Source organism: Myotis daubentonii, chromosome 17, assembly GCF_963259705.1.
Source record: "Myotis daubentonii chromosome 17, mMyoDau2.1, whole genome shotgun sequence".
NCBI lineage: Eukaryota > Metazoa > Chordata > Mammalia > Chiroptera > Vespertilionidae > Myotis > Myotis daubentonii.
The window spans coordinates 39,478,052-39,502,642 of NC_081856.1; the positions used below are offsets into that span (position 1 = coordinate 39,478,052).

The 24,591-nt window shown below is 37.7% G+C and overlaps 1 long non-coding RNA gene across 1 annotated transcript in view; it reads left to right on the plus strand.

Moving 5' to 3' along the window:
• LOC132219622 (uncharacterized) overlaps window positions 1–13,682 on the plus strand; it is a 56,932-nt gene extending 43,250 nt beyond the window's left edge. Inside the window, exon 4 of the long non-coding RNA XR_009449533.1 lies at window positions 10,800–13,682. This is a non-coding gene — a long non-coding RNA (uncharacterized LOC132219622). The remainder of the gene's footprint in view (window positions 1–10,799) is intronic.
• Window positions 13,683–24,591: the final 10,909 nt, after the last annotated feature.

Sequence of the window (24,591 nt, forward strand, 5' to 3'; positions counted from 1 at the left end):
TTGTGACAAGTCCAAAGGGAGGGCTGCATGAAAAGCACTTGTGGAAAGCTTTGCAGAAACCACAGATTGATGGGAGACTCAAAAGAAGAAAAAAGTCTAAGTCGAAGGACTCTGCACTCTATCAACAAAGGACCATATAAGGAAGCTACTTTGATCCTGCTTTGTAGAACCAACCAGAGAAATGAATGGTGATGGGGTAATCAAGAAAATAATTTAGTTACTTAACTTTAATTTTGCAACTGAAATCTGAGAATATAGCCACAAACCCATTACCTTCGAGGATTTCTTTCATTTAGTGTAGTGAAGAAAACATTATTATTTTTCTTTTCATGTATTGGTTTTCCTGTTATTTGGCTTCTCTCTCTCTCCACTTCACCATGGGCTGTTCAGTTTGCCGCTAGTCGCTTCCTGGAACCATGCAAACCACAGGGGGAAGAGCAGTATATTGGAGCCACTTTTCCCTTCAGTGCCCCAAACTCAGATTGAGTACACACTTCTTTGTTCTCCATCAGGCGTTGCCAACAGAAGGTTGTCCTATATAACAGCCTTGCCACAGACACAGGGAATGAGTATAATTAAAAAGGAAAAATGATACCAGTCATTAGTGTTCCTAAAGTCCAGTTCATCATGGAGAAGTCCTTACTGGAGTTGTGTGTTTTTTCTCAGTCCTATCATGCTGCCAGTGTATTTGGACCAAATCTTTCAGATTTTGTCTCTTTTCTTTCCATCACATCTTCTCTCTGCACTCCATCTACTCACATGGAAAAAAAGTACCTCCGAATGATCATAGCTTTATTGGTTTTTGAAGGCAACTTTACTCTAACTTTTCATGACTCTAGAGGCCCATGATGGCTTTGCTACCTTTTGCAAAAGTAAAAGACTCTTCATCTGTTTTTCCCAAAAAGGAGCAATGTTCTCCCTAAGGTTGATTGGTTGCATCTCTCTATAATGATTTGTTGAAACTTCCAGTAGCTTTATCCATTGTCCAAAATGTTAAAATTCATTTAAGTACTACATGCTCATAGAAAAAAACCCCTAAGTAATAAGTTTATAATGAAAATCAACATTTACCTAATTCACTACTCCTCAGTTTCACTTCCATGAAACAAAATATTATAAATACATGATTTTATTTTAAAATCTTCTAATAATTACCTCATTAACTTTAAATATTAATAATTTATTAATAATTTAATACCTTATCAATTGATGACCAAATATTAAAGATGAGGATTTTTATACCTTTTTTTATTAACTTTTTTGTCTTTACTATTTATTTTCTCTATTATTTGTCTTAAAAATAAATTTAGTGGAATCACATTTATAAATATTATCCACTGTGCTTTTCTCCTGAAATCTTTTGTTGCCTGCCCCTCCTTGCCCCCATCCATCCTCTTGGTGGCTCAGTGTTCATTACCTCTGGGATTTTCATGTCACAAGAGAAAATAAAAAATAAAAAAAATGGAGAAAACAACAACAAATACACCAGTTATTGAAGATGCTATCTTTTCTTCATTGTGTACTTGGTACTTTTGTTGAAGATCATTTGGCCATATCCGTGCAGATGTACTACTGAGTTCTCTATTCTGTTCCATCGGCTGATGTGTCTATCTTTGTACAAGTACCATACTCTTTTGATCACTGCAATTTTATAGTATGTTTTGCAGTCAGAAACTGTCAGGCCTCTGGCTTGGTTCTTCTTTCTCAAGACCTTTTGGATATTCAGTCTTTGTGGTTCCATATGAATTTTAGGATTTTTTTCTGTTTGTGAAAGAAAATGTCATTGGGATTTTGGTAGGGATTGCATTTAATCAGTAGACATTTGGACATTTTTAGCACTATTAAGTCTTCTAATATGCAAAGTAGACCCTTCCCCACTTATTAGTATTTACTTTAATTTCAACTATGTTGGGTAGTTTTCAGTGTACAAGTTTTTGTTTGTTTGTTTGTTTTTACCTCATTCATTGTTTATTCCTAAGGATTTTATTCTTTTTTATGCTATTGTGAAAGAAATTCTTTTTTGAATTTAATTTTTATATTGTATATTGTTAGTGTATAGAAACATAACTGCTCTTATATGTTGATTAGTATTCAGAAAAATTTGTGGGATTTGTTTATTAGTTCTAACTTTTTTATGGTGGAATCTTTAATTCATATCATCCATGCACAGAGATGATGATTTTACTTCTTGTTTTCCAATTGGATGCCTTTCATTTCTTTTTCTTGCTGAATTACTCTAGCTTTGGCATCTAACACTATATTGAGAAGAGGCAAGAGTTGGCTTCCTTGTCTTTTTGATATTAGAGAAAACGTTCTCGTTTTTCATAGAGTATGATGTTAGCTGTGGGCTTTTCATATATGGCCTTGATTATGTTAAGGTAATTTGCTTGTATTCCTACTTTTTGTTTTAGAGGTTTTATTTAATCATAAAAAGATTTTAAATTTTGTTAAATGCTTTTTATCTATTGAGATAATCATTTCGTTTTAATCCGTTGTTCTGTTAATGTGGTGTATCTCATTGGATTTTTAAATCTACAGAGCTATTGGCTAGTATTTTTTTCTTAGTATGTTTTTGCCTGACTTTAGTATCCGGCTAATGCTCTCCATTTAACTTGGAGATTATCTTTTAGATTCCCTCCGTTCCACAGTATTCAGCTCTTGGCTACTACACCTCACTCCTATACTCAGCTATGTTTCTACCTCCTCAGAACTTAGTATGGTTCAGGAAAGATTTAAAGCACAAATCATCCAAGGTCACAGGTAATAAAGCTAGTTTTAGAACCGTGGGCTTCTGACTTCCACATTAAAGCTGTACTATACCAGGTAGGTTATCACTCATCTATGCTTCAGTTGAAGCCCCTAGAAAATTTCTCATTAATTTATTCTATTAATAGTTATTTACTGTTATTACTATGAACAGTGTGATAGGCAGACTCTAAAATGGCTCCATATGATTCTTGACTCATGTTATACATGTTCTTCTATCATTCCCTTCCTTTGTGTGTGGTCTGGACATAGTGAATTGATTCTATTGAGTATAATGTAATAAAAATTATGGTATTTCACTATTAAAATTAGGTTACAAAAAACCCCCGCACAAACAATCAGCAACATTCTAGCTTCTGTCTTCTCTCTCTCTCTCTCTCTCTCTCTCTCTCTCTCTCTCTCTCTCTCCCCCTTTCCCTTTGCTCTGATGTATGTTGTGAGTTTCCCTTTGGAGAACCCTGTATTGCAGAGAATTAAGGAAGGTCTCCAGCCAACAGGCAGTGATGAATTGAAACCCTCAGTCCAACAGCCCAAGAGGGACTAAATCTTGTGCTGTTGGGGCTCAAACTACCTAACTGAGCTTGGAATCAGATCCTGGTCCAGGGAAGCCCTGAGATAAGTCCGCAGCCCCAGCTAACACCTTGACTGCAGTCTCTGAGGGACTGAGTCAGAGGCAACTGGTTAAGAGGCACCTGAATTTCTGACTCATAGAAACTGTGAGATGATAGATATTTGTTATTTTAAGCATCTTAGCTTTGTACCAATTTGTCATACAGCAATAGACACCCAATACCGCTAGTAAGAACATAGTTGTAAAGCAATTTTGAGAATATGCTGTAAGATTCTGAAACAAAGTACAGCAGAGATAAGTAACCTTGACAGCCTCTTCCCTCTCACTAAAAAAAAACCTAATAATTCTAAAAGAAATTATGTATAGATAAAATATAAAACTTATTAAGAATTAAAATTTTAAACAGAATATGTATTCTAAAAATCACCTACTAATTTATCCAAATTTGTTTTTGTAAGATTGGTAATACAATATATATGGTTTTGTATATGCTCTAGCAAATATAAAACAAGCACAAACTAAATATAGAAAATACTTTTGGAAATAAAGTAACCTAAGTGTCCTTTGATGTAGCTCAAGATTGAATCATTGTAGCCTATAATTTTAAAATATTAAATTTAACACTCAGAAAAGTGATAAAAATTGCTCAGAAAGAAATTGAGCTATTTGTCATCCTTCAGAAAGAAGAGATTTGTAGTGCCTTAGTGCTGATGAGAAATGTTTGAGATAAGTATTTAAGTTCCCATCCAGAAGTCATTTGATAATCTATTTTTAGTTTGGAACTGAGAAAGCATTAAAAGAAATTATCTTATATAACAAATATTAAAATGTAACCTGATTTTGTTGCTTGCAGGATTTGGAGAACAAATAAACAACCAAACCCAACAACATAAAGAAAAGTTTGTTCTCCAAAAATATATCAATTCAATTACATGATATCCTTAGCTTATCAAATTTTGCTTCCAAGATTTTATGATTGAAGGAAAGAATAATTGTGCACATTGCTGAATGTGACATTCAAGCAGATGATCTGATTTATAAATGGCATTTATCCCCAGGTCAACATAGAGGGATAGAGTTAATCCTCGCCACAACCCAGTAGAACAAATGAACTCTTTCTCTCTCACTCACTCTCACTCCCGCTACTTGTGGAGATATATATATATATATATATATATATATATATATATATATATATAGCCTGTGTAACTCCAAAATTGTGGAATAGGTCTGAAAATCCCTTATGGCATACTTTCTATGATACAAAGCATCAAATGATTAGAGAGCAGAGAACCTCAGCATTCCTCTCAGGCAAAACTTTTTCTTAAATAAAATATCTTACCTGCCACTCCCAGAAGGCTACATTGACCTTGACCCTAATGATCAAACTTCCAGGGTCAGAGTTGGATATTTGACCCAAATTAGCTTTTCTCTATGAAGAATTTTAATTAGTGACACTATACTTGTGGTTATGGTTATGAAACCATGCTGGACAATGGGGCTTGCGTCAGCCAAATGGCAGCCCAGATCAGCAAAGACTCACAGAAAAGACTGCTGAGCAGAAAACAGAATGGAGCAGAGAGAGAGGTCCATCTGCCAATGCCCACCCCGCTGGCGGGAATGTATATGTGTATGGCCTTCCTGTGGGTTCCTAAGGATGATGCCCATTGCCACATAACAAAAAACACGTGGCCATATAGATACATCCTCCCATTGTCACCCTTAGGCCTTCTCCTCACCTTAGCAAAATATTTCTATTCACTAGCATGCTTATCTAGACAGTTATGATGTGTAACCTTGGTAAGGTTCAACTTCTCACTGCCCACAGCCTAGAAATGATTCCCATTGTGGAGACGAGTAAGACATTGATGAAATATTTTTTTTTCAAGAAATCTAAGTTTATTCATATGTTAAAAAGATTCTGTAAATGCACAAAAATAACACTACAGAAATTAAATCAATTTAAAAATTAAGAACCAAAAGAATTAAAATATCTAGATGAAGTCCATGAGAATTTATTAAGCATTTTTACAATACGACATAAAACCACCTATCCTTTGTTTGAGAATAGTGTATTTCTGTCTTTTTTCATGTAGTTTAATAAATAGCAGGAAAGTTTCTGAGTCATGTCTTCATTTTAAGCACAGCATCAAATAGATTCCAATATTTTTTAAGTTCCAGGATATTATAAAATTCTAATTTTAAAATCAAATTTTAGCAAAAAGAATAACAAAAATTTAGTGTTTGAACTAATATATGGCAGTTTTCAAAATACTTCATTATTTATGTTGGACAGCTCACCTCACAATTTTGTTTGAAAATTTATAAATTGTCATTAATCATGTTCACTCTGAATCATTCTGATTTTCTTTGTTGTTTTATTTGAGAACTATTAGAGTATGTTTTTTATTTAAAACTTCCCTTTGTCAGCTGCATTGCCATGTGTAGTATGAACCTCTAAGAGCAACATACTTTGAATAACATCCCCAAAGCAAGTTACAAACACAAACTTAATTCTCCAATAAAAACTATAGGTCATCCCTGGCCAGTGTTGCTCAGTTGGTTGGAATGTCGTCCTGTACACCAAAAGGTTATGGTTTGATTCCTGGTCAGGGTATATACCCAGGTTGCAGGTTTGATCCCTGGTCAAGGCATGTGTGGGAGGCAGCCTATCTATGTTTTGCTCACTCTCTCTCTTCCTGTCTTTAAAATCAATTAAGAAACACACACACTATTGATCAGTGTGTAGGTTGAAAATGGATTGTATGGTTTGAACATGTTGCCTATGATCAATGCATAATTTTTAGCCACCCTTACTTCATTCTGTTGGTGATCTCTCATCGACCTTTCAGCAACTTCTAAAAAACATCAAATAAGACCAGCACACACGTTTATTAATTTTCTTACACGGTAAGAGTTTCTTACATGTTAAGAATTTTGTCCTCATATGACATTTATTAATATCTCTCTGAATATTTGTGTCTCCTGGAACACAGGATAGGAAATGCTGGCCTAGCGTAAACCTCAGACGGATGGCACAGTGTAATGGAAAAGAAATAGGATTTGGAGTCAAACAAACCTTCGCACTAAGACACACATTCTCTCATTTGATTTAAAAACAAACAAACAAACATAAAAAGTCATCAGTGCCTAGATTTACAGGGTGGGACAAGATAGTTGCTTAATAAACGTAAGTTCGTTTCCTCCTCTCTCCACCCCACCACTTCCTCTTTGGGGGCTGCTTCTAGAAGGACTTTTGGTCACAAGTGAAGGGAAGTATCACCAGACTCACTTCAGCAAAAAGGGAACGTGTTGCTTACATAAAATGACAAGACTGGACTCAGGGCCCAGAAAACGTAATTAGAAGCTGGTTTCTCTCCATGTCTTTACTTTGCCTTGTCATGTTGGCTTTAGCATCAAGCATTACCTGGGAGCAAGAGGTGGCCTACAGCCTCAGCCCCAACATCCTCTCTGGTTTGAGGTTGGAAAAGAAAGGACATCTCTTTAATGGAAATTGCCAAAGAAGTTTGACTTTAGTTTTGATTGGATCACATGTTCAAGTCTTTTGTTTTTAATGTTTTTATTTACTTCAGAGAGAAGGGAGAGGGAGAGAGATAGGAACATCAGTGATGAGAGAGAATCATTGATCGCTGCCTCCTGCATGCCCCATGCTGGGGATGAGCCCGCAACCCGGGCTGGTGCCCTGCCTGACAGCGAATTGAACTGCCAACCTCCTGGTTCATAGGTCAATGCTCAACCACTGAGCCATGGCGGCTGGGCTAGTCTAGAACATTTAATGTGGCTAAGGGAATGGATACTAGCGGTAGGTTCAAAGTCCCGAGTTCCATCTTAGAAATGCCGTGTGTGTGTGTGTGTGTGTGTGTGTGTGTGTGTGTACGTACATGGGTTGTGTGTCACGTGATGAGCTAATTCCTCAAATGGAACTTAGGTTATAGTTTTAGAAAAGAAAGTGAATAGATACTGAGGAGTAAAATCATCAGAGATCCACTATAAACCCCCTCTTATCAATCCAGAGTTGTGCATGCAAGTAGAAATCTTACCTACCCGTTAAAAACGATGATGCCCCTAAAATCGGTCTCGCTGCCCCAGAATCTTCCAGCGATCTCACCCTGTCAATTAGCTATTTAAATCGCTTGCCCTTTCTATTATAGTTCCACCCTTAGATTCAGTTTACCCTTGCTTTCATGACACTTCCCCCCCCCCCACAACCCTCTCCTTCACCAAATCTTCACTCCAACCTAGAATTGTACCTTTTTTTCAAAAATATATATTTTATTGATTTTTTACAGAGAGGAAGGAAGAGGGATAGAGAGTTAGAAACATCGATGAGAGAGAAACATCGACCAGCTGCCTCCTGCACACCTCCCACTGGGGATGTGCCTGCAACCAACATACATACCCTTGACCGGAATCGAACCTGCAACCCTTGAGTCCGCAGGCCGACGCTCTATCCACCGAGCCAAACCGGTTTTGGCATGTACCTTTTTTTAAAAGAATTTTTGTGAGTTTATTTGAGCCAAACTGTGCCTTCTTCCTGAGCGTACAAAGCACCCATAACATAGTAGCATAGATCACGCTGTGTATTATTAATTGCCTGGTTAGTTGTGTTTATCTCCCCATACTGTATTGATTCACTCCGGGTCCTCATTTTCTAGTAAGAAAACTGCCATAGAAGAATAACTTAAAAGAGATTTGTTAAAGAAATGAATGAATCAAATAATGGATGAATGAACATGTAGGTATCACAGAGGAGACCTCCAAAATGTGACCCTCTTGGATTATGTTGTAGAAAACTAACTTCAGTTACAGTGTTAGGTAAGTAGTGTTAGTTAACCCGGAGCATATAACCAACTGAAATTTGTAGTTATTTCTCTTAGAGTATAAATATCTATGCTGGCCTTAAAGAGTTTTTTCTCTGTCTACCTCTTTGTTCATCTGTTTTTGTCTGTCTGTCTCTATCACTAAGACACACACACACCAACGCTCTCACACATAGGTAAAACTAAAATTCTCTAACAGCGTGGTTAATTTTAAAATTATATAACACAGCTCTTTTTTTAATGTTTTTAAAAATTATAACCCCAAATGGTGAGCTCCTCTAAGAAGGCAGTGGCCACATTTTTACTACAGCAAAATCTCTAGATGCAGCAATTTTTTCTGACAATTTATTTGACTACAAAGTATTCGCCTGGCTTCAGAGAGAGAGAGAAAAAAATCACCCAGAGTTTTCAACAGAAGGAACTTCTAAAGGTAGATGAAGCCAACGCATTTCAAGGAGTAAAAAAAGTAGATTAGCCAACAGTGAAATCTCTCGTTCCCAGGGAGATTTCTACTCCCTTGAATTTTGCTGACGCGCGGTTTTCATCAATTACTCCCATGAAAGTTTCAAAGTGCTGTGGCCATAAGGTTCTCTCTCTTAAAGGCAAAAATTATTTTTCACGTTTAATTTTAAAACCTATTTTAAAAAAATACGCAGGCCAGGCACAAGCGCAATTCCGTCGTTGAAACATTGCAAAATGGCGTATAAGTATATAGAATTTTCAAAAACACTGTTTCGTCTGTCCCTTTCCTTCCACAGTGGCAATTGCTCCTCATTGTTTGTATCTTTCGAGACATTTAAGACCTTCTCATACATTACTCTTCATCACGCCTCCCAGCTCCCTTTCTGTGAGCTCCCTGTCTTCCAGGCTTGGTCATCTGCCTTCACCTTGGAATCCAACCCTTCCTACAAGCCTCTCCTCACAGCCTGGGATGGCGGGAGACACAAGCTCATCATCTAGATGCAAGCTCCGGACTCTGAACAGGAAGTGAGTCAAACAAGGAATTAAGGAATTTTGAAGGTCAGAATCCTCACAGTAGCGGCAGCAGAGGTGATGACAGCAGTGGCAGCTGTGGTAACATGCTGGCCAGGCTACTCCTGCACAAGTATGTTGCAGTGTTTCCTGCTTCCTGACTCCCATCTGAGCTTCCTTGTTTCCTGGTGTTTCCAAGTCTTTGTCCTGTTCCCACTGATTGTATGAGCTACTGTCCTTTCCACAGCATGGAGACACGACTTCTGTAAATTCCATTGTGCCTCTTTCTAAAATTGGAGGCCAACTTTCTTTTGGTTGCTTTCTTAAGACATATTTCTCCATCTTTTAATATAATTGTTCAGTATTTCTAGACATGTCCTTTACACTATAATTATTCAGAGTTAGATGCTATTGGATTTTTAAAAATCAAATCTGAGGATATAGTTCTTATAGAAATAATTTTTATATAAGTTCTTTTAATCCTTATCGCTAATTCTCTTGTTTTTAAAATATCCAAGTGGTTTCTTATTTTTAAAGGTCAACGCATCAACAGGACAAAGAGAGATTCCTAAAAGTAAAATTTCTGGGTCAACAAAATGGCCATTTGAATTCTTGAGCTACTTCTAAATTTTCTTTCCACGAAAAGATGTTTCACGAAAGCTTCCCTCCTACTGTGCCTGAAAGCACCTATTGTCCCACACTCTGACTCTCCTGTGTGATGCTATCTAATTTGACTCTTCCTTACCAGGAATGGTTTTGAGGATCTCTTCATGTTTATTCCGTGACAGCCTCTTCATATTCTTCTGAAGGGCTCACATCCTTTTTAACTCTTGTACTTCCTTTCACTCAATGGATGAGCAATAAATAATCATTACTGATGATCATGATATAACTTCATCTTATCCTATATAATAAAAGCCTAATATGCTAAGTGTCTGGTTGACCGGCCGGCCACTCAACCAATCAAAGTGTAATATGCAAATGATATGCGAAGGCTGCTCAGCCACTCACTATGACATGCACTGACCACCAGGGGGCAGACGCTCTGACTGGTAGGTTAGCTTGCTGCTGGGGTCCAGCCGATCAGGACTGAGTGAGACAGGCCAGACACCTCCTGGAGCCCTCCTGCTGTCCCTCCCCAGCTGGCCAACCTCCACCTCTCTCCCTGGCCCCAATCATGCACCAGTGGGGTCCCTTGGCCTGGCCTGTGCCCTCTCACAATCTGGGACCCCTCAGGGGATGTTGGAGAGCCAGTTTCGACCTGCCGGATCCCACAGGCCAGGCCAAAGGACTCCACTGGTGTGCAAATTCGTGCACTGGGCCTCTAGTACTGTATATAATTAGTGAGAGGTAAGAGGTGCCATTGCTATTTTATCAGGATGATTTTACACCCTAGAAATCGAAGTTGGGTCATTTGATAATTATGTCCAAGGTCACACAACTATGAAGTTCAGAAATCAAACCCAGGAGTGTGGTGTTAAGTGTTGAGGCTTTGAAAACATTATCCTGTTAAAGATGCTTAACCCTAAAGCTCACCCCAAACTAATATTTAAAGAAACAATCAAGATGCAACTTTAAAAATACACAGACATTCTGAGTTAGGGCTAAATGCTAACAGTGGAACGTTCATTCTCCTCTCTCTTCAACAGAGAATTGTCTTATCTTAGAAGTTGGAACCTGTGGACCTGAGACTTCCTTCTAGCTGCAGCAGAACATGGAAAAGTAAGGAAGTCTGATCATCGCTCCTCAGTGTTATTCAATAAAACGCTTAGATTAATTAGCAATTGCAAGAAACCCACAAGATACAAGGTCTATTGCTTGTCTCCGTGTTTTCCAGCAATGATTCCCTACCCCATTATATGCACTTCGAGGCGCTGAAGACTGTCTCGGTTAGTAAGAGAACTTTGTCTGGATGAGGTACTGAACTATCTAAATAAGCCAATCTGAGATGATTGGTACTGGCAGCTAAGAAAAGCCACTTTGTTTACCATCTCCTTCTCCAAAATATCACTCATTCATTTCTTCAATAAATATAGGAGGGGGCAAATGTAGGATTATAGTTGTGAGTAGGCAAAACAGTTTATTTTTGTATTATTGTTTATAAATTATTGTATTATTTTCCGTATGAACAACTGTAAACCTACTTTTGCCCCACCCTGTATTTGTTGAGGCCAGAACTTAAAGTGGAGATATAGTGAGAACATACCAGGTGGCAGGTTACAGTAGTTTAAAAGGACGAATAAAAGGGGTCCTTTGTTGCTTCAAACAGCATCTGTTGTCATAATTAGCAAACTGTTAGCTTGAGAGATTAAAATTTAAATAGACTATGATCTTTCCTCTGATGACCCCTGTCCCCATCACTGGAAGGTACTCTTCCAGTCTGACCACTGCCAGGCAGTAGTTCAACCAATTGTCTCAACCTTTTCAACTGAATAATCCCTTCTCTACAAGGCATCTACAATATGCTGTGTATGTGTAGAAAGAAAATTCATGCTTAGCCTGTAAAAACCTAGCAGATGGTACAGTAATTTGTATATACATATGTGCATACAGGATATGTTCTTGGAGAATGAATCAGATGCATGTTATACTTATTTAAATGTTTCATCATATTTAATTTTAATTCATTTATTCATAGTTTTAACCTCGGTAAGAACATTCATTATTTAAATTAATAGACAGGTAAACGGCATCAACAAACCTGCAGCATTTAATGTTGAAGATAACTGACATGCATGAACTCATTGTATTAAAATATTGGTTTTCCTATTGTTTTGCACAGATGGTGCTAGTAATTAATATTATGCTTTTTTTTTTCATCAGGGGATTCCCTGCTAACAAAATTCACTTAGTGAAAAAAATTCACATAGTCTACAATAAATTGTAACATTATGTCATTTGAATCGCTGATTTATTAACGGTGATGTACTATCTCAGATGCAAATCTTATAATGTTCCTAATGGTCAATACGTTATCGAATTCAATGAATTTTAAAAATTGGCCAGTGTGATCTACTTCGGGGAAAATTATTAACAATGGGTTCTATGCCATCTGGTCTGAAAACAACAGCACAGGCATTTCAAGATACACGGGCACTAAAAGTAACAAGGAACAGCATTGCTTACATCTTAAAAAAGGAAAAAAAAAAAGAAAAGGGGGGGGGAAGAAAGGTCTCCTTAAAGGGAGGTATCTTTCCTGAGTGGCCAATAGATGTATTCTATTACATACCAGATGTTGGGGGATCTCAGTAGGGTTATACATGAACACATGACCTTACGTAGAAACTTAAAAACCCCCGTCTTTATAAGCAACCACTCTATTAAGCAAAAATCCTCAATAAGTTGGCATCTCATAACGCCAGGAAGAACCGTTCTATGGCTTCTACCTGAATAAGGGCCCTTGCGGTGAGTCCTAGGAAACATATCTGAATTTGGCTAGCACCTCCCACAGAGGGCATCCAAAGGAGAAAATTGATGTTAATAAAGCTCTCCTTATGCCCTTTTTTTTTTTTTTTTTTTTTTTTTAAGAGGAATCACAGTATAACAAGCTAGTTTCATTTCGGAAGGATTTTTAAATAAGATGTCTAAATGATCATTCCTTATTTCTAAAATGGCATGAACATGCTGGTTGAATTACACCGAACTCTCAAAACAGCAACTTACTGGCCAGAGAATTAGCAAACAAGATTTTTCAAGTGAGGAAACACACAGTAAACAAAAGGCACCTGGATTTCTGGCCTTTGCCTTCTAAAGCGAGGATTTGGGTAGAACCTCCATGCAACCCTCCCAGGCCTTTGATGAGTTTTCCTTGGCTCCTCTCTACCCATGGTCCTGGGTCTTAGTACAGAAACTTCTTAGTTTGGCACACGAGGATGCAAGGACAGCCCCGAATCATCTCGCTTAAGGGGAGCTCGAAGGGTAATACTCTTTCACATCACCGAGTGTCACCTTTCTGGGTTCATGAGTACTCAGTTTTGTTAATGAGGCAGCAGACCCTTGTGGTCTAACGTAGGTAGCTTAGCATGTAAGTATCGCTTCTGCTTCTTGTCTGAGGAGCAACCCTGGCAGATTACCCCGGACCAGAGCTTCGGCATGGGGCTCAGTGCCTGTGACGACAGAGTCGGGAATGCAAAATGAGTTGAACGAACTAGAATACCATCCTTTTATAAAAAATTCAAGGGCTCACCAGTATTCACATCCTTGCTCTTAAGTTCTGAGGGCTGGTGTGGGATTCTCTAACTTGTTGGCAAAAATGCAGCTCAGTCATCACCTATGACAGAAAAGTGACGCGTCTGTAAGTAGCCCCTGAGCCTGGTTGAGCTTCCGCCCTGAAGGAGGTCTCTTTTTGTCTTTAAAAATTCTTTCTGTGGTCATCATGGAAAGAACCTGTATGCACTCTGATTTTCAAACTAAAAGCGTGTCATACCGTATAACACAATATGAAAGAGAGCCAGTATGTGAAACTTATGATTGCAAATATCCATATCCTTGGCTTTAATCTCTTTTATTATAAAGAAATGGGGCCCTTGGCATTGTTTGTATTAGCAAAAAAAAACCCCAAAACAAACAAAAAACCTAAAACAAATACAACTGATCCTTTAAAATCTCCTGATTTGAGAGTCAGCTAGCAATGTATGAAATTTCAGGTGCAGATATTGAAATTCAAGTTGTGTATAAACCCTAGAACCGTATAGAGAAATAAGCTATTTTAAAATTAATAATAATACCACCTCATGATTTATGAATGTTTTTCTGAATAAAAAAATCTCTTAAAAGATCATTTGTCATGTAATAATAAAAACATCCTCTTAACTTTTTGTTATTTATACGTAGAATTCCAGTCCCACTTACTAATGAAAACATAAACTGCTACCACCTTTTATGAGAAAATTGTGCATTTATCAAACAAATTTGTTAGTGTAAGAAGCCTAGATTTTAGTTTATGTACTTTGCAAGAATAAAGTAGCAATAAATTCTACAATCAATATAAACCTTAAAGTGTTTTTCTAAATTAATTTTTATTCAGAAAAATATTTCCAATAATAGTTATAGAATGAGGTAATTCAAGGATATTTGAGAAAATGGCTGTGGAGCTATATTATTATGAATAGTCTATGAATGTGTCACTTTTTATGTCAGAATAATATGGTAAAAGAAGAAACGAAGAATAGCGCTGACTTGTATGTGAACTCAGACCTGTGAGAAATCACAGGGGTTTCTAATAATCCAATAATAGAACTCAAGGAAATATATTTTTCACTTGTGTGGAATCTAAGGAACAAAATAAATGAACAAACAAAACAGAAACAGACTCAGAGATACATAAAACAAACTGATAGTCGCCAGGTGGGATGGGGGGTTGGCAGATTGGGGGGGCTGGGTGAAAAAATGTGCAGGGATTAAGAATTTCAGATTGGTAGTTATAAAACAGCCCCAGGGAAATAAGGTAAAGCTTAGGCAATATAGTCAAAACATTGTAATAACTATCCATGATGTCCGATGGGTACTAGACTTTTGGGGGGGATCACTTTGTAAATTATATAAATGTCTAATCACTATGCTGTATACCTGAAACTAATAAATAATATTGAATGTCAACTCTAGCTGAACAAATAAAAATAGCCAGAAATTGACTTCTCAGGCCAGGCTTCATGACTGCAGGCCTCTGGTTAGGGGGCTTAATAATAACAATGCAATAATTGAAAAAAATCTCAAATTGTCTTTCCTTCTTCTAGTTTCGAATTATTGACAGAGATGGGAAAAGGAGAAATTTATGGCGACGTATAAATGGAATTGCTTTATTAAAAATCGTTATATTTCAGGTTAATCATCAGAATCCTACAATTTCCAAACGAGAAAAAAACAAGGGTATTTTGTTCAAGTTTTTACTCAAACAAATTGCAGCTGGGAACCTTCTGAAACCCAAACACCTCAGCTCCTTTAGGTGTTAATCTGTATATTCCTAAGGGCCTGGAACATGGCTCACATGCCTTGGTTGTATATGTGTTTACAAAGTAAGAGCTAATTAAATGGTGAAGAAAGAAGGGAAAGACAGAGATAAAGAAAGAGCAGGGAGAAGTGGCGTAGGAAAGGAAGGGAAGAAGGAACTAGAAGAAGGTCTTGGCTGCAGGTGGAGAGCATGGAGTGGCAATTTGACAGAAGCTATTGACTCACCTGCCAAGGGCGGCCAGATGCAAGTGCTGACTGGGGCCACGGGAGAACGCTCTCCGTTTTCTGAAGGCGTTCTCAGCGAAGAGAGGGTTAGACAGGGATGCCGGACATGATCTCAAAAATCTCACCTCATGTCAACCCTAAACAGAATCTGAAGGAGCCAGAGCGCAGAGGTGAGTGATATAGGAGAAATCTTGCTTTTCATCCTTCCAGCCCACAGCTGTGTCGCAGCTAGGCCCAAAGGAGAAGTGATGAATTGGGGAGATGGGAGGAGGAGCAAAACAGAAACAACCCCCCTTTGAGAATCCTGTCTTCTAATGACAAATCTGATCAGCATGGGGGAGGGGAACACTCTGAACTGGATAGGAAATTTATAAATTGGACTAGACTAAATTTTAATAATCAAGTATAGCCAGAAACTTGTGAAATCTGCCCAAGATTCCATTAAAGACACAGGACAGAACAATTCCACCGAGTACAGCTGATTAAAAAGAATCAAATCATTAGACTCTACTGAATTAAAACTCAAAAAAAAAAAAAAAGAACTGCACATCAGTAGATAGATTGACCTGCAAATTATCCAAACTATGTAAAATTGTAAAATGTTATAGCCAAGATACACGGATCAGTACTAAAGGATCACAGTGGAGTAAGGGAGTCCATTTAGGGGTTAAGAGCACGAGTTTTAATGTCAGACCAAATTGAGTTTTAAACCTGGTCCTTCACTTATTAGCTGATTGAAATTCTCCACTTATTAGCTGAGTGACCCAGGGCAAGTTTCTTACACCCTGGAGCCTTGGTTGGCGGATCTGAAACTGTGCTCCAAAGGGGCAGATTGCCCAACCAGAATTCATCAAGGCCTGACACTCAAAGGCTCCCTCTGGTCCCATCCTCTCTATTTTGTTAGTTTACACCCCTGACACCTCCCCGCCCCCCATAATAAACTATTCGATTAAAAAAAAATAAGATTTACCTTCAGCTCCTAGTTTTGAAGATTGTGCTGACTCAGGATTTAAAAAGACAGTTGTACATAAAAACATATTCTTCAGAACAGAGGCTATAACCATTATTGCCCACAGGCTGGATCTGACACCCAAACAGCTCTGCAAAGCTCACATGATTCCACACATCAGCAACAGCCAGAACAGGCAGCGCCACTGCCTTCTGCTGGTCAGACAGGGTAGTGAGAGCTGAGAGAAGCGCACTTCTCCAGGCCTTGTGAAAGGTGGTATCTGTTCAGAGGAGGTAGCTGTAAAGTGCTGAATGGACTAGCGGTGGCCCTGAGTTTTGTCCTACATTATGTGTAAAATCACAGACTGCTGAGGACGAAGCTGTGTTCAGCAACCTCCTGTGACTTTTGCTGTGACCCTCCGAGGAAGAAATGGAAGTAGGTAAGTAAGCAGGATTTTGAGGATGCAAGTGTAATAGGTGGGAGAAAGATCTGGAAAAGAGGCCAAAGGAAAAAGCTGCCTATGTTTCTAAAAACTCACTCTGCCATCAAATGAACCAAATCTTTAAAAAGTATATCGGTCACAATATCTACAGGGTGTTCCAAAAAATGTATACACACTTTGAATTAATTGCAATGGGTTGACTCTGAAAAGAAACATCAGTTGAGGTATCAGAAAAAAGCGTGTATACTTTGGGGATACCCTATTATTAAAAACCTGATGTTTCTGCAATTTTAGGATATGATATTCCCTTTAGATAGATTATGAACTTGTATTATAGGGACAGTTATATTTTTGGAATCAAAATAATTTGTGACTCAGTCCTCCATAGGGACAGAGAAACCGATTGGTTTATTGTTAATATTTCTGCTTAACTAGAATATGAACAAGACAATGTAGAGAAATGCAGGTGTATGGCTTATGAGGCAAAATATGATCTCTCTAATGATGATGTCATTATTAGAGGGGATTCCTTGTTCGAAAGCTCTTCCTCTAATACAGGATGTCAGGCATAAACAAACTCTGTTAAGGGAGCTCGTCAGTCTTTCTCATCGCTGCATGTCTCCTTGTACCTTATAATAGTAAACATATCGTTTGTATTTATTGGAGAAAATTAGGTCCATGGTGCAGAGGGTAATAGCACAGAGAGGTAAGTGACCCTTGGGAGAAGATAACAGGACATTGAAGTGTAAGCATGTTGCATTGCCATTCCTAAGGGTAACCCTATAGCACGTCAGGTTTTGTAAAAATGACCACAGAAATATACTTACTTCCACCAAATCTTCTTCACCTGCTTTTCCAGAATGTGCTTTTCTGTGTCAAGGAAGAGAATGCAGTAGAAATGATTCCGGGTGACTTTTAGAGGTAAGTCATAACAGGTAACACAGCTGCATCTTCTCTCAGGATGTGCACCCCTGGAGCCCAGACACCATGGTCTGAGGAAGCCCAGACCATGTGGAGAGGCAAATCATGTTCTGGGCAATCGTCCCAGCTAAGGTCTCACCAATGGCCAGCATCAACACGAAGCACATGAGAGCAGTAACGACCTTCAGATGATTCAGGCTCAGCCTTCCATCTGCCCCAGCTGATGCCAAGTAGAGCAGAGAAGAGGTACCATCGCAGATCCTTATACAAATTTCAGATTTCTAAACAAAATGAGAATCGTTGTTTTAGGCCACTGTGTTTCAAGATGGTTTGTTACACAATAATAAATGAAACCATCCTAAGAACCATTTGGCCAGGGGAGAATGTAATGATATTTTCTAATATGGGTCAAAATACTAGAATAATTTTAAAATCGTGTGCAGGGGACTTGTATTTTGAATAAGCTGTCGTTTTAGCACATAGCTTACCACATAATAGGTACATAATACAAATAGATTAACTTAATTTACTTAAAAATTATGTTCTAATAAAGCAAGGCACCTGGGCTTGCCATGCTATACTCTCAACCAGAAGATTGAAGAGTTAATAAGAAAAAGAAAAGGAGATAATCTGTTTTCTTAGCAAACACAGTATTCTTTCTTCTTTCTTTTGGCGGTAATACTCTGCTCTTCTTATGCAATTAACAAATTTCCATACAATGGCCCTCAACCCCCTGCCATGTGGGTGTAATCTAGTCTGGCTAATAAGAATGCTGCATCCCCCTCAGGTTCAATGATTGCCTCATGCCAGGAGCCATCTTGCTGCTCCTAGCTCAGTGGTTCTCAACCTTCCTAATGCCGTGACCCTTTAATACAGTTTCTCATATTGTGGTGACCCCCAACCATAAAATTATTTTCGTTGCTACTTCATAACTGTAATTTTACTACTGTTAAGAATCGTAAAGTAAATATCTGATATGCAGGATGTATTTTCATTGTTACAAATTGAACATAATTAAAGCATAGTGATTCAACACAAAAACAATATGTAATTATATATCTGTTTTCCGATGGTCTTAGGCGACCCCTGTGAAAGGGTCGTTGGACCCCCAAAGGGTCGTGACCCACAGGTTGAGAACCGCTGTCCTAGAGAAAACCCGATGAAAAAGGAAACTCCCGGACACAGACAACAGCATGGCGGTTACCAGATCAGAAAGAGGGTGGGAAGAGGTAAAAGAGGATAAAGGGGATCACACATACATGGTGACGGAAGGAGACCTGGCTTTGGATGGTGAACACACAATGCAATACACAGATGATATATTACAGAATTGGAAACTTGAAACTTGTATCATCTTATTTAACCCCAATAAATGTAATAAAAATTGTTTTAAGAAATGAATGAAGCCTGAAAAGTGGAGCCAGGCTATGAAAACATAAGCTCCTGATGATGTCACATAAGACTACAGAGCCATCATGCCCCGTACTAATCCCACCGTCTCTTCAGTTATGAAACCAAAAGTTCTCTTTCGTGGCTAAAATTTGGGTTCCTTTTTTTTTTTTTTTACCAAAATTGTTTTGAATTTTTACCCTAATTAGTATTGATGGAAACTCTTCAAGTAATATGAATTATTTGGAGAAGTAAAAAGGAGAGAAACATTAGGATATTTTCATGCTGTTTTCTTAAAGGTCAAACTGGGGAAAGTTAGACAGCTCAGATGAAATTATAGCAACAGTTCCACAGCCAGTACCTAAGAAGGAAGATAATTGCATAATCGTAGAACATTCTAAATGAAAGAAATTTTAGCTATAATAATCACAACCTCAATATTGGAGAAACGGAGAAGTATCCAAAAAAATAAAAGCTGACTCTGTTCCATGATACTAAATTGCCACCTGTTTTGCCATGACTGAATGGCTTAATTTCTCCCAATCTCTTAGATATAAAAAAAGTTACAAACTTATTGTTTTAGAGGAAATAAGAAAGATTAGAGCCTAGAAAGTGACAGACTCATCACAGCAATTTTTTCTACTTAAGGATATTTCAGTGATAAGTTGATTCTCTTGTTAGAAGTATATTCTGTACTGAAAGTTAAAATAATAAATTGGTTGATCAAACATTACAAAACAAACCCAAACACAACTGAGCGAATATGAAGAGCATTGACCGATATGAATACATTTCTAGGTCATTAAAATACATTTCACAATAGGTCTTAACTGTAAATAATATAATGAAAGCATCATCTAAGAAGCCTACTATTAAAAGTGGCTAGATGTTTACATGCACAAGTGATAGGCTATTTCCTATGCAAATATTATATCCTTAAAGGGGCTGACGAAATACAATTAATTTTTACTAATTAATCAGTTGTATTAGGTACGGGGACATTGTAAAATAGGGGAGTATTTTTTAAAATATATTTTTATTGATTTCAGAGAGGAAAGGTGAGGGAGAGAGAGATACAAATATCAATGATGAGAGAGAATCATTGATTGGCTGCCTCCTGCATGCTCCCAACTGGGGATCGAGCCCGCAACCTGGGTATGTGCCCTTGACTGGAGTCGAACCTGGGACCCTTCAGTCGGATGCTCTACCCACTGAGCCAAACCAGTTAGGGTGAGGAGTATTTTTAAAAATGCACATTTGTTTGCAGTTTCAGCCTCATTTGTTATGGTTATCTCTGGAAAAATCTTTAAATGGTGGTTATAAAAGATGGGATATGAGGCATAAATATAAAACCCCATTCTAAAAAGTTGCATGAACTGCAAAGGATTGTCTCAGGAAATTAAATCCAGAGGTAGTTAGACTTTCAAAAATGCTAATACTGCTGCTAACAACAATAGTACGATGCTAACAACAACAAAAATAATAATGATGTAATGGTAATAATAATAGGAATGGTCTTTTTTAATACATCTGGAATAAGAATGAGGAAAGGATTGGTCCACCTCACAGAACAGAACATATATAGTTAACGAATGAGAGAAAACGTGTGCTTCTACCTCACACCCATCTTCTGTCAAATGAAACTGAGAAAAGTAAACAAATATGGTTGAGGGAATTGAAATCCAGGATAAACGAGGAGAAAGCTAAGAACCAAGATGCTGTAGCAAGAGTTCAAGTCTCTTAGCCTGGAAAGATTGCAGCCCACAGCCCTGAAAGAACTTACAGCTGTGCACCTGCAACCATGCTAGTCATTTCTGTGGAATCTTCAACAGGAGGGATGCCTGGAAGCTCTTGGCAGTTGAATGTTCAAAAATGTTTAAAAGGGATAAAATTAGACACCAGAAATCCTGATATTTTATATTTTTAAAATTTTGGGATTTATTATTAAATAGTTTGGAAAAAATATTTAGGAAAGAAAGCAATGATCATTAGTAGCCAGTATGGAGGTTCACCAAGAATAAGCTATGCACCGCAAATAGAATTTCTATTTGCTCAGAAATAGTATAGGAAAGGGAAATAAGTTGACTACTTGCATTCCAGTTCCTTCACTTGCTAACTGTGTGACTCTGTTCATAATACAACAGGGAACCTTAACTATAACATATGGCTACATAAGGTGAGAACTTTTGCACAAACTTATAGATAATACTTAAGAGCCCAGCAGATGATTAAGCAGTAGAACCTGCTGATTAGAAACATAGATTCTGGAGCTAGGCTGCTAGTTTGGCAACTTACTCTGTGACTTCGGACAAATCATGTAAATCTCTTTGCACCTTTACATCATAAAACACATACAGTGGTAGTATTACTTCATGGGTTGTTTTGATGATTAGATGAATAAATACTGTAAAGCACTTAAATCAATGGCACAAAATTAGGAATGAATAAGTGTTAATTTCTATTGTCACTCTTACTATGTCTCAAGTTAGGACAAAGTAGACAAACACAACTTTAGAAAACTACTATATATATATACACATATATATTTGTTTTGATTAAATAAACAAAAACAAGTAGGTAGTACGATTAATAAATTGATATCCACATTATTTATAATTTATTTATTTTTTAATATTTTATTAACTTTACTGGGGTGACATTGGTTAACAAAATTATATAGGTTTTAAGTGTACAGTTCTATAACACATCACCTATATAATGCATTATGTGTTTACCACCCAAAGTCAAATGCCTTTCTAATTTATTTAAATGAATGCCTGAATACCTACATGTACCAGACACTGCAGTAGGCACTAGGAGCATAGATGGAAAGAAAGTCATTGCCCTAGCTGGTTTTGCTCAGTGGATAGAGCATTGGCCTGTGAACTGAAAGGCCCCAGGTTCGATTCTGGTTAAGGGCACATGTCTAGGGTGTGGGCTCGATCCTCAGTGGGGGACTTGCAGGAGGCAGCCAATCAATGATTCTCTCTCATTATGCATGTTTCTATCTCTCCCTCTTCCTTCCTCTCTGAAATCAATAAAAATATATTTTAAAAAAAGACAAAGTCATTGAAGAAGTACTCCAGTGTCATGACAAGGACTCTGCTGTATTCAGTGTTTTCAGCACTGACTTACATGCAATGTAGGCATACTTTGAGAGCTCCAGAGGATACAAACCTAGAATGGAGGAAAAATACATTGGTGACACACCAGAATAGAAAAAGATTTTCAAAAATGGAGCACAGAGTCTAAACTAAATTAAATTTTAGTAGAAATTAAACCGAATAATATTTATATTTATCAATATAATTCTAATTGAAAATAATATACTCTAATGCAGACAGAATATAAACTGGGAAAGCAAAAAGAGAGAAGGAAATATCTTATTTAATTCTGCCACCCATACTATTTTAATTTCAGTGTATATTCCTATGATATTTTTATTATTTGTATAGTATGAACATCTTCACAAGACATGTATAAATATGCATACATATTTTATGTACATACGTGTGTATATATGTACATATATATAAATGAATCCACTTAAAATGAAATGGATTATAATGTTTATTCCACTTTGTAATATATGTAGTTCATCTAAAAATGAGTGCATTTTCATATCAGTGAACAGCCTTCAACATAGTGTTTAGTAATACCAAGCATTCGTGAATGAGAAGTGAACTTCTTATATATTTGAGCCATTATGCTACTTTTGGTTACTTGTTACTGCAACAAGCATTACTCTAACTAATATATGATGAGTGTACCACCAGGTCTTCTTTCTTACCCCCCAAATCTGACATTATAAGCTTTAAAACTTTACCAAATTTAAACTGATAAAGGGCTACCTAGTTGTTACTTCAGCTTGAATTCCTTTAATGATTATAAAAAGATGACATAGCGGGGTAAGTGGCATGTCATAAATGGTGAATAAGCTTCTGCACAGCAAAAGAAACCATCAACAAAGCAACAACAACGCCCACTGCGTGGGAGAACATATTTGCCAATGTTATCTCCAATAAGGGTTTAATCTCCAACATTTACAGGGAATTCATACAACTTAACAAAAGGAAGATAAACAACCCAATCAAAAAATGGGCAACGGACCTAAATAGATACTTTTCGAAAGAGGACATAAGGAAGGCCAAGAGACATATGAAAACATGCTCAAAGTCACTAATCATCTGAGAGATGCAAATCAAAACAACAATGAGGTACCATCTCAAACCTGTCAGAATGGCTATCATCAACAAATCAACAAATGACAAGTGCTGGCGAGGATGCGGAGAAAAAGGAACCCTCATGTACTGCTGGTGATAATGCAGACTGGTGCAGCCACTGTGGAGAACAGTATGGAGTTTCCTCAAAAAACTAAAAATGGAACTCCCATTTGACCCAGTGACCCCACTTCTAGGAATATATCCCAAGAAACAGAAACACCAATCAGAAAGGAGATATGCACCCCTATGTTCATAGCAGCACAATTTATCATAGCTAAGATTTGAAAATAGCCTAAGTGCCCATCAGCAGATGAGTGGATTAAAAAACGGTGGTACATCTACACAATGGAATACTACGCTGCTGTAAAAAGGAAGGAACTCCTACCATTTGCAACATCATGGATGGAACTGGATAGCAGTATGCTAAGTGAAATAGGTCAGTCAGAGAAAGATAAATATCACATGATCTCACTCATTTGTGGAATATAATGAACAACATACACTGATGAACAAAAACAGATCCAGAGACAGAGAAGCATCAATCAGACCATCAAACCTCAGAGGGAAGGTAGGGGGAGAGTGGGGGTAAGGGGGAGAGATCAACCAAAGGACTTGTATGCATGCATATAAGCATAACCAAAGGACACAGACACCAGGGGGTGAGGGCATGAGTGGGGGGTGGGGGTGGTGGGAGGGATAAGGATACATATGTAATCAATAAAGAAAAAAAAAGTAAAAAATAAAGACCTAAGGGATTTAGTTGATTGGAATGTATACACGTATACAAGTGGCATGGGAGATTGATGCTCATGACAGGGGAGAAAATAGCCGCATGAAATTGTCCAGTAGTCAGACTAGAGCTGGACTTCAGATATGGGCACCGCTCCTCAATGGGGACACCAGTGAACTAGACTTTATCTCACGGAGAAGGACCAGGATATTCTCCTAGGATATAGATACTTTAAATGGTGGGGGTGCTATGGCTTCATAATGGTCATGAGGGTGGCACAAACAGGCACCTAGCTTGGCATGGGTGTACTAGTCAATACCTCATCATGGAAACCAGCGATGTTTACTTTTTCATTGGTCATTCTGACTTAAAAGGGAAGGAAAACGGTATTATTTTTCTAATTCTTACAAATGAGGAAGGTGAGGCCTCATTATTGATGCCATAAAGATGATCAGTGACCACTCAGAATCAGAAACAGCAGCTGTCTTTTCTTTAGACCGTTTCCTTGATAGTTTTAAATAAAACGCATGTCTTTTGGTTAGAACACTGTAGTTGATATCTAGAAGGCTGTGGAAAATATCCCAGAGAGACTTGGTGGCAGTATCATCCTCAA